This window comes from Pogona vitticeps, chromosome 6 (assembly GCF_051106095.1).
Source record: "Pogona vitticeps strain Pit_001003342236 chromosome 6, PviZW2.1, whole genome shotgun sequence".
Lineage (NCBI taxonomy): Eukaryota > Metazoa > Chordata > Lepidosauria > Squamata > Agamidae > Pogona > Pogona vitticeps.
In genome coordinates, this window is record NC_135788.1 from 121,822,349 (window position 1) to 121,832,583 (window position 10,235).

At 57.9% G+C, this 10,235-nt stretch overlaps 1 protein-coding gene across 3 annotated transcripts in view; it reads right to left on the bottom strand.

Annotated features, from left to right (window-relative positions):
- Positions 1-9,609, bottom strand: part of ACHE (acetylcholinesterase (Yt blood group)) — a 20,011-nt gene extending 10,402 nt beyond the window's left edge. For 2 of the 3 annotated variants that reach the window (XM_072977340.2, XM_072977339.2), the window contains exon 1: positions 9,517-9,609. The gene's annotated coding sequence lies outside the window, so the exon portion shown is untranslated. Of the gene's footprint in view, positions 1-8,838; positions 9,245-9,516 lie in introns of those variants that run through there. The other variant, XM_020799834.3, reaches the window with a different exon arrangement.
- Positions 9,610-10,235: the final 626 nt, after the last annotated feature.

The following is a 10,235-nucleotide window of genomic DNA, read 5'->3' on the forward strand; positions in this document are numbered from 1 at the left end:
CCCCCCCGCCGCCATCTCCTGACACCTTCCCCTCTAGGGATTAGCAAGTGGAAACCCAAGCCAGCCCTTGGCAGTCCCGACATCCGGTGGCCAGTTGCCCTCACCGGCCGCCAAGCCCTCTTGGGCGCCTCCAGCAGCCGAGCGGCCTTGGAAAGGGACACCCAGAGGGAGAACGAGGACCAAGGACGCCTGGAGGCCAGGCCAGTCGGGTCCCCTTGAGCCTTCCTCTCTGGAAAGGAGCCCCAAATGAAAACTAAACCATGCCGGCCCCTCGAGGGCTCCTGACCCCCTGCCCCAGCCCCATAGAATGTGGAGGCTGCAATCCATGGACGCTTCCATGGAAATCCACCTGATAGGGGGCAGGAGGGAAATCACGGAAGGGTCCCCCCCCCCCCCGCTCCGGAAGGCTCCCTGCCGCCTGCCGCTTCTTGTGCCAGGGGATGAGATTGGCCACAGCGCTGGGCACTCAAGGGAGGGGGGGCTGCAGAATGGGTGGAACGCTTACGGGAGGCTCCTTCTGCTCTGCCCGTGGGCAACAGAATGGCAGCCTCTCATCTTTATGAAGCAGCACAAAATCTTTTGTTTTCAATTTTCCTTGTTTTTGCAGCACAGGCTAAAAGAAACTCATGCAGCTGCTTCACTGGATCCTCCTGCCAGACCCAGAGGTGGTGAGAAGCTCTCCTGCCTCCTGCTCAGACCCCAGAGGAAGGGTCCTCTCCCTCATTTTCATTTTGAAGCGGCCGGGCCGGGTAGGAGTGATGAGGGGCCACCTGCCTGCCTGCCTGCCTGCCTGCCTGCCTGGAACGAAGGGTGACCCGTGGCCACTGCTGCGGCATGTTCGCGTCCATCCACCCCCACGTTGGTACGTAGCCTTCGGCTGCCTGTCACTCTCGTCAAATCCCTTGAGGCGCCCTGGCTGGTCTCCAGGGCACTCTCTAGCTGGACCTCTGGGTCTCCCCCCCCCCCGGAGCGGTGCGCTGGGCTGCGCTCGCACTGCCTGCCCTGGAGGCACCCCGGGCGCTTCAGCAGGTATCTCAGGTCTTTCTGCCACACCTGCCTGGCCCTTGAGGGTGAGGGGGCAGCAGTTTCCTTTGCTCACATCTTTCTCCATCCCATCACCCTCATCCTTAGCGGACAGCCTGGCTCGCTTCCTGTTGCCCTCCGGCCGTCCCCTGGGATCTCTCCCAGCGTTGTGCCATCTGCAGATGTACCAAGTAAGCAAGCAGCCAGGAAAAGGGGCAGTTCGGCCACCCATGGGCCCCTTGCCAAGAGGAAGGGGTCTAGCCCCTGGGTCACAACAGGTCTCCCTCTGACTGAAGCCCCACTCTGCCCAGTGAGAGGGCTCTGGAGTCGGCAGGCTGGCCTGCTCCGAGTGTGGCAGGAGCTGCTTGTCGTGGTTGTCGTGTGACAAAAAGACAGGGGTGATGGAGGGAGATGGCGGGATCGTGACAAGCAGCTCTTCTCCTGATCCTTCACTAGGTCCATTCAGGGATTCTGATGCCAAATGAGCTGAAAGGCAAGAACACTCTCCGTTCATCCTTCTGAAACGGTGTCGGTTGCTTGCCTGCAGGATGCCTCTGTGGTCTAAGCCACATTCCTCTTATCTCTGAGATTCCCTCGGAGTTGGATGCCCCCCCCCACAGATCCTGCCCCTTTTGCAAAATGGGCTTTGCAGAATCCCTGGGGTGCTTAAAGGTGCCTTGCCAAGGAAAGGCCCCTTGCCGCCTCTTCTGCACAGCCAAATGTCTTTGGCTTTTACGACACTCCTCCAAAGGCAGCGCCAGATGACTTGTGGCCTTCCTGGGACCATTTTTTTTTGGGGGGGGAGGGCTGTTAACCCCTGCAGGGGTTTGCTACTAGCCATGCTCTCTGGGGCAGATGGGCATTGCTGTTGTTTCCCTAAGGAATTGGATGAAAAACATGGACCGCATCCCATCACTTTGCCTTAATATCCAGCCAAAGTCTACTTCTCTGGCGATTTCCACCCACAGCTTCCAATCCTGCCCTCCGGAGCAACAGAGAAGACACAGGCTTCTCTTCTGCATGACGGCCCTTCAGATATTTTAAGACTTGCTCTCTCTTTCTCTCTGTCTCTTCCTTAATCTGCTCTGCTCGTCTCCAGGCTAAAAACACACACAGAGACACAGATGTAGAGAGAGAGAGAGAGAGAGAGAGAGAGAGAGGTGAAATTATTATTAGACTGAATTAGGGAAAGATGACTTGGCTGGTGAGGGGCCAAATGAAAGCCTTTTTTTAAATGGAAGGGGCATTTTCAGTTGGGGGGGGCAAATATAGTGTATATAGCCAGACTGTCTTTCCCCAACTCAGTCTAATAGTAATTTAATCTAATGAATGTGCTCTAATCAGTCAGAAAAAGTGGAAATCAATGACAACAAAAGAAACAAATCAGTATATGTGGGGGGGGGGGCTAAAAGGAAAGCAGATGGCCCCCCAGACTTGCCCTCTCTTAAACTCATGTTGGAAACCAGGGCCTCCCCAACGCTGTGTTCAATTTTTATACATGCCTTGCCCCAAAACTCTATGACTGCATCCTTTAAAAACAAACAAACAAACAAACAAACAAACGTCACCAGCCTTGAAATGATAAAGACGATTCTTCTGAGAGTCGGAGGGCTGGATTTTCTCAGATTTTCTCTTTTTTCCTTCCTTCCTTCCTTCCTTCCTTCCTTCCTTCCTTCCTTCCTTCCTTCCTTCCTTCCTTCCTTCCTTCCTTCCTTCCTTCCTTCCTTCCTTCCTTCCTTCCTTCCTTCTATCCATCATCAGCACCTTCCTTCTCTTTCTTTTCTGTTTCTAAAGAAAATACAGCACAAACTCTCTTCACCTTTTTGTCTTTTCGCCCTTTGACAGGCACGGTCCTTACATAAGATGCTCTTGTGCCTATAGAGGTCCTATAATTCTGATTAGCAGAATAAATATGACAGCTACATGTCAATTAGCCGGGTTTGGGCTCAGAAATAAACCAAATCTCTGAAACAGTCTGGGCCAAACTGGGCTTGATGTTCTGTGTCACTCCTGATGATGGCTTTATACAGATATTGAGCTGGGGAGGCCTTTCCTGGCTCCTGTCATTTTGTGCTTTTCTGCACCTCCTCCTTCCTGAGCCTCCCTGCTTTTTCTACAAAGAGGCAGCTAGGTTAACATTTTTTTCAGGCTTCTGCTAAGTGATCCCGAACTGTGGCCTTTCTCTAGCAAAAGCAGTGCAAAGGGCCCTTGGGATCGGGCCCCAATGCTACAGGGTGGGCACTCAAGATTGACACAGTTGGAGTCGGGCACTTTTAAATATCAAACAGGACGGCTGTTGTGGGTTTTTTGGGCTCTTTGGCCATGTTCTGAAGGTTGTTCTTCCTAACGTTTCACCAGTTCTGCGGCCATGGGCCTCTTCAGAGGACAGGAGATGCCCCAGCCACAGAGACTGGTGAAACTTTAGGAAGAACAACCTTCAGAACACGGCCAAAGAGCCTGAAAAACCCACAACAACCATTAGATCTTGGCTGTGAAAGCCTTCGCGAATACATCAAACAGGACGTTCGCCAGTGATTGTTAGGAAGAAAAGCAAGACAAAACTGAAGCAAGGCCAACAGTACTGTGGCCTTGGCAAGACCTTCCGTTTTATTCCAGGGTGGGCTTTTGTAGATCACAAGTTACTTCTTCAGATAACTGTGTGACCCATGGATGCTCACACAGAAATAAAATGCTTGGTCTTATAGATAATATGGCCCCTGAGCTTTGCTAGTGGCCTGTTTTTTGTTCTGATTGCAGCAGCTGAATCTGGCGAACACTTGCAACGGCTCAGGAGATGGATCTGTGCACAATCCGATAAGGGCACCCGGCTTTCTTGGGTTCCCAAGTGGGCATCTGTTGTGACTATGCTGTGCACCTTGGATGAGATATGTTCCCTTGCTCCTCCTTGCAGTACACAACACAAAATGGGGAGGGACTGGGAACTTCAGGGAGTGCTCAGTGAGAAACCACAGGGATGGACCTACAGAACTAGGTGTGCCATGATGCGTGGCGAGCTGTCAGAGGCACACCTTACAGGCTCCTGCATAGGATGACCCGTGAAATGACCCGAGATGCCTGTCATGTTACGTGTGGCCTGGCCGTGTGCTGGGGACTCACTGTGCAAAACAACCAGTCATTTGCCATTTTCCTCCTGAGGGGACATTTGAGAAATACAGCTATTCTTGTGATCCACCATCAAGTCAAGACATTGTGGACATTTATTCCCAAGGTAAGCTTCTTGTGAATAAATGACTTCCAGAGGGTCCGGTCCTCAACCTCCCTGCTCAGGTCTTGCGAGCGTAAGGCTGTGGCTTCCTTTATGCAATCAATCCACCGCATATTTGGTCACCTCCTTTTCCTGCTCAGTTACATTTCCCCAGAGTTATCATCTTTCTCAGCGAGTCTTGTATTCTTGTGATTATGTCCAAAGTATGACAGCCACCATTTAGTCATTTTTGCTTTGAGAGGGAGTCAGGCTCGATTTGATCTAGATCCCACTTAATATTCTTTTGAGTGGTCTGTGTCACCCGTACAGCTGTTCTGAACACCACACTTCCAGTTAACCAACTTTTCCCAGTGTTTGCTTTCTTCGCATCCACACATAGTAACTGCAAGTGAAACGGAATGGGTGGCCTCGGTCTCCAGTGACAGACACATCCTGATACTGAAGGAACTTTTCTGACACCTTCATAGTTGACCCAATTTCTTGGCTGCAGTCTCTGACTGGAATGATGGTTTCAACGATGTACAGAAAGTCTTTAAAGAGTTTTGATGTCCTCATTATCACAATTAAAGAAGTCGTCTAATTCTTCTGCAGTCACAATTTTTAGCTTCATAGGGTTTAGTTGTAATCCTGCTTTAGAGCTTTCTTCTTCCACCTTCATCTGGAGCTGCCTCTGCCAGCGAGATGGGCTCAGCTGCATAACCCAAACTACCGATGTTCCTTCCACCAGTTTTCACTCCTCTTTCATCTGAGTCTAATCCAGCTTTCCGAGCGAGACAGACTGAACATCGCCTGAGATGAAATGTGGCACCTTTGACCATCCGTGACGCTTCAGTCTCTCCATCTTGTCTCCAGAGAAAGCCTCTCGCAGAAAACAGTGGGAGGGAGCGGAAGCGTCAAGGACCTGATCTTCGGCTGCTGCCAAGAGACTGCCGGCTCCTTCCTTCTGCAATAAGCAGGGGGTTTTCTTCTTGACTCTCTCATTCTCAGAGAGTCCAGAAGCAGGAGCTGCTTTGGCGGGGAGGCCTGGCTCCTCTGGCCGGCCTCCGCAGCTGGGGGAGGATGCTGTGCTCTCCCTTCCTCTTGGGGAGGCAGGTGCCTCTGGGTGGGGGTGGGGGGAAGGGCCCCTCCCGGCTCAGGCGACCACCAGCCTGGCTACCTGCAAGCACCCCATGGGGCGGCGATGGCTGCCACCTTCCCTTCAAGCCATGCGAGGATGTGGGTTTTGGAGTGCTTGTTTCCCAGGACTTGGAGGTATTCCTGCGAAGAAGAGCCAAGGCCGTTCCTTAGAAAGGATAACCGAAACATTCCTTGCTAACGGCATACCAGCGGGCCAGCCTGGGAAGGAGAGATGGGAGCTGTGGAAAGTGACCAGTTAGCCATGGAGTTGCGGACAAAGGACTGTATGCCGATTGGGACAGAAACGTGGATTTAAGTTATAGAGGAGGCGGGCTAAGCAAGTGGTCGGTGTGCGTGCGGAAGCTGGAGAAGGAGAAGGAGAAGGACGACAGATTTGACAGCCTTCTTTGTTGACTGATTGGAGACTTCCTCATGGTAACTTAGAATAGCCTACCCATTAAATAGTAAAGCTATTAGTATGTTATGGTTGTATAGGAAAATCGCACAGGAGCTTACTTAATACCTACATGCTTTGCATTTAACCAGTACAATTATATCTTTTTGTATTTTCTTTGCTTTACCTCTTTTAACTCTCTTAAAAATAAATATTCTATATTTTACCCAAGTGTGATTCTTGGGGGCCTAGAGGAAGTGCCTTGGCCTCCAGGGCTTCATTGGCTATTTTTGGTTATTTGGGGTGTCCTACCTAGTAAGGCTGGTGTGCAAGGACCAAAGTACACAGCTAAAGAGTGAGCCACTGGAAATCTAGGGACAGAAGCTTGCCCATCGTTGCCCACCCACGCACTGACTAGACCTCACCCAGCCTCGACTGCAAGGGGGGTGGTGGATGTTGGGAACGACAGCTTGGCTCCTTCCCTGAGTGGAATGTCTACTCTAAGGAGGCGTCTTCCTGACAAGAGGGTCCCTCATTTTTGTCTTGTGGGGCTCACCTGGCAAAGGCTCAAAGGCAGGAGACAGCGGCTGTGCCTCCAAAGACTGGGGGGGGGCAGAGGGGGAGGCGGATGCCCTGGTGGTGGCGGAGGAGGAGGAGGAGGGGGAGGAGGAGGGGGAGGAAGGACAGACAGTGGGTTGCAAGGAAAGGTTTTCAGGTTCACTGAGCAGATCCCCCTGGCCCTTTAGGGACTCTGGAGAGCAGCTTCCCCCCCCCTCCCAGTGCTGGTGCCAGGGCTCGGTGGGGGGGGGGGGAATGGGACAGGATCATGGAGCTCTTCCTCCTTTCCTTAGGGCTTTACACCAAAAGCCCCGATCCCTCCTGCTTAGCCAAGGAGAAAAGGGTTTTACTGTGTGGCACAGTTCTTCACAGGTGTCGAAAGAACAAAAGTTGCCTGCGGAAGCAGGTACTTGTTTGGTTTGCATTTGGTGGGGTGAAAGGAAGAGCAGGACAAAGGGGTTGCTCAAGAACAAACTATCCTCCCAAGTGGGAAGTGTACGTTTGTAAGAAGCTGGGAGGCGGGGCTTCACTTCTAGAAAGTTCCAAATACACACACAGTGCCTGGCCTGGTGTGGCCAGAAGCCCTGAACCTGCCCTATGTGGCCCTCGCTGTCATGCTGATTCCTCTCTCTCTCTCTCTCTCTCTGTCTGTGTGTGTGTGAGTAAGAGAGAGAGAGAGAAAAAAAACCAACCCAGGGTGGGGGAGGGGAAAGGGAGAGGGGGACAGGAGCTATTCTTGGTCAGTGGAAACTACCCAGCAGACTGTCCAGAAAGCCCCCCTCCCGGTTATGGCGCAGGCACTCTCCTGGCCTCAGGCGGCTGCCCCATCTTTCCAGCCCCACACAAGAGGGAACACCTCAGTGAGTTTAAAATGCCAGGAACAACCCACTGCACGGCGGCCACGCCAACAACAGCAAGAGAGAGAGAGAGAGAGAGGGAGGGACGGGCAGATCTTGGAAGGGCTGATGGAAGGATCCTGGAGCCCCAAGAGGGAGCTGGTCCTGAAGGAGGGGTGACCGGGGATGCCAGGTAGGAGTGGATGTGTGTGTGTGTGTGTGTGTGTGTGTGTGGACAGCAGTGGAGGCTGGGGGGGGAGGGCTGCCCGGTGGCAGTGGAGGTGGCAAAAGGCCCTCCAGGCAGCGGCCACTCGCGGGGCCTGCCTCCCTCAGCCCAATGGCAGGACCGGCTCCACTAAGGCCCTGCAGCTCACATGGGTGGGAACAGGGTCAGGCCTCCTGCTCCCAGGCCTGCTCCGAGGAGGGACGGGGTTGGCCCCCCATCCCTGTGCCGTCTTCTTTGACCCACTCCCACCGCCCCCAGCCACCCTGAAGCTCTTGAAGTCCCCCCCCCAAAGCTTGGGGAGGCTCCATGCTGGCGGCAGAGCAGGGCTTCTCCCAAGGTGACCCCCCTGCCTGGCCTGAGAGCCCAAGGCTCCTGAAAGGGCCCTCGGGATGCAGGCAGGCTGGCGGGCAGGCGCTTGTCCGCTCTCTCTCCCCCCCCCCCCAAAACTCTCTGGGCCGCGGTGGCTAAAGGCGGGCGTGTGTGCATGCAGCCCCCCCAACCCCTGGAGCCCCCAGGCCATCTTGGGAAAGACATTTGACTCGGAGCCAGTGGGCTACCTCCGCCCACTTCCACCTGGGCATCTCGTTCCGAAAGCCAATTAGCTCTTCATTGCCTGCTGGCCCCCGGCCCCCTCCCTCCCTGCCTCCCTTTGCATTACAACAGGCGCTGCTCCCTCCCTGCCGCTGGGCTGGCAGCTGAGCTGTGAGGGAGCAGGGAAGGGGGGGTCAGATGACGTCACCGTCCCCCCTGGTCAAAACATCCCCCTTGCTCTGAGCCTGTCAGCCCTTGGTCCACGAGGCGACTGCACGTGCGCATGCGCGCAGACAGCTCTCCGGGCTGGGGTGGGAAGGGTGGAGGCGGGGTGGCTCCGGCGGTGGAAAAACCCTCCCCGCTGGGGAATGGGGAGGGAAAGGGGGGCAGGACCCCCACCTGGAGGGAAAGGATGGGAGGCCGCCCCTTGCCTTGCAGATGGAAGGCAATTCCTTGTGTGGGGCTGGGGGATCGGGCCCCGGCCGGTGACCCCGGGGGGGGGGGGGAGAGCGAGGGCTAATTCTGCCAGGCATCCCCCTCTACCTCTCCACCCGCCCCCCCCGGAAGCCAAAGAAGCGCCGGGCTTTTAATAGCCCTCTGCTGATCCCCGGAGCGGCTCTGTTTGCACACACGGCCAGCGTGGCCATAGGAACCGCCTTGGAGCGCCCACCCCGCGGGGCTCCGGCGCCCACCCCGCTCCCCTCCCCCGGGGGCGAGCTCCCCGGGTTTCCCCGCCTTGCCCTGCTCGCGGCGGCGTCCCTCCCAACTGCACGGCGGGGGCCCCTTCGCGACTCGGCTCCCCCTCGCCGTCGGAGCATCGGGGACAGGAGGAGACCCCCCAACCCCTTTTTGTCCTGGGCCTTCAGCCCCGTTTCCCGCCCCCACTCCGGACTCTCCTGTGCAGACGCGCCCGGCCGCGCATCCTTACTCTGTTCGGGGCGGATGGCCATGGCGCTCTCTGCACGCGCTCAGAGGCAGCGGCGGAAAACAAGCCCGGGGCCCCCGGGGTCTCAAGCTGCCATAGGAGGCCTCCCCCCCCTGCGGAGCGACTTTCGACGAAGCCCCTGTACACCCGCTCCTCCACGGAGGGCTGTCTCCTCCTAGACCCCGGGGGGGGGCGAGCGGGTCCGGGCAGCGGAGCAGCCCCTGCCTGACGCGGGCCGGAGAGGCGCGGGACGAGGCGGGCGGCGGAGAGGGACGCCCAGGGAAAGGGGCCCCGCGGGATGCCCGGCCGAAGCTTGGCCCATGCCGGGCGCGCGGGGCCTGAGCTCGTCGCCAGCCCTCCCTCCCTTTTCCGGTGGCCGGTGGCGGGGGATGGGCCGGGGAAGGGGCAGAACGAAGGCTTGGAAGGCCATCTCCCGGGGATGTCTTGCAGGGGGGAAGCCGCAGGGGGACCCAGGGGCACGCCGGAGCCGGCATCCGATGCGCCGAGGCCAAGCAACCCACAGCCCGCCACCCGAACCCGAAATCCGGGGGGGGGGGGGGAGGAAGTCTCTTCGCGGCCCTTTCCAGCGCGCCCCGCTCTCCCAACGGCGCGGGCGGACGGCGGGCGAGCCTCTCCGCCGCGTTGCGCAGGTGCTGCTCCTGCCCGGGGACGCCCCGTTACCTCGGCCGGGAGGAGAAGGAAGGGAAGGCGCCGCCGCCGCCGCTCCTGCTGCCGCCGCCTGCGCGAACCCAGCTGCGTCTGCGGCGGACTCCGGGCAAGCGGCGGCGGCGGCGGCGGCGGCGCCCCCCCGCCCGGCCCAGCTCAGCCCAGCCCAGCCCCAACCCAGCCCAGCCCAGCCTGGCCCGCCCAGCCTCTCCTCCGCGGGCGGCGGCAGCGGAGGCCAGATCTCGCGAGCCTCGTCCCCTCTCTTCTTGTGCGGCGGTGGGGGGGGGGGTAGGGGGTAGGCGGAGAGGAGGGGTCCCGAAGGAGAGCGGGCGGGTGGGGTGGGGCAGGCCTCCGCCGCCCTTCGGCCTCGGCGGCTTCTCCGTGGCCCACATGCGCGCGCTCTCCGGGCCTTTTCGGAGGCCCTCCGGGGACTCGGCCCCTCCGCTTCCCGCGCTGCCCCCTCTCCCCCGGGCTCTCTGTGGCTCCGCAGAGGCCGGCCAAGCTCCGAGGAACGGGAGATGCTCCGGCCTCCCTCATCCCGGGTCCTCTCCGGGAGCAAACCCCGCTCGCCCCGCAGGATGAGGATGCCCGGGGCTGCGCCCGAGCGCCGGCACCAAGTCCAAGCCCCGGAGGAGAGGACAAGGGGCGCAGAGGGCATCTCCGCGTCCCGCAACCGTGAGGAGTCGAGTCTTCGGGGTCTCCCTGCAGCCCTGGCCAAGAACGCCCACGAGGCC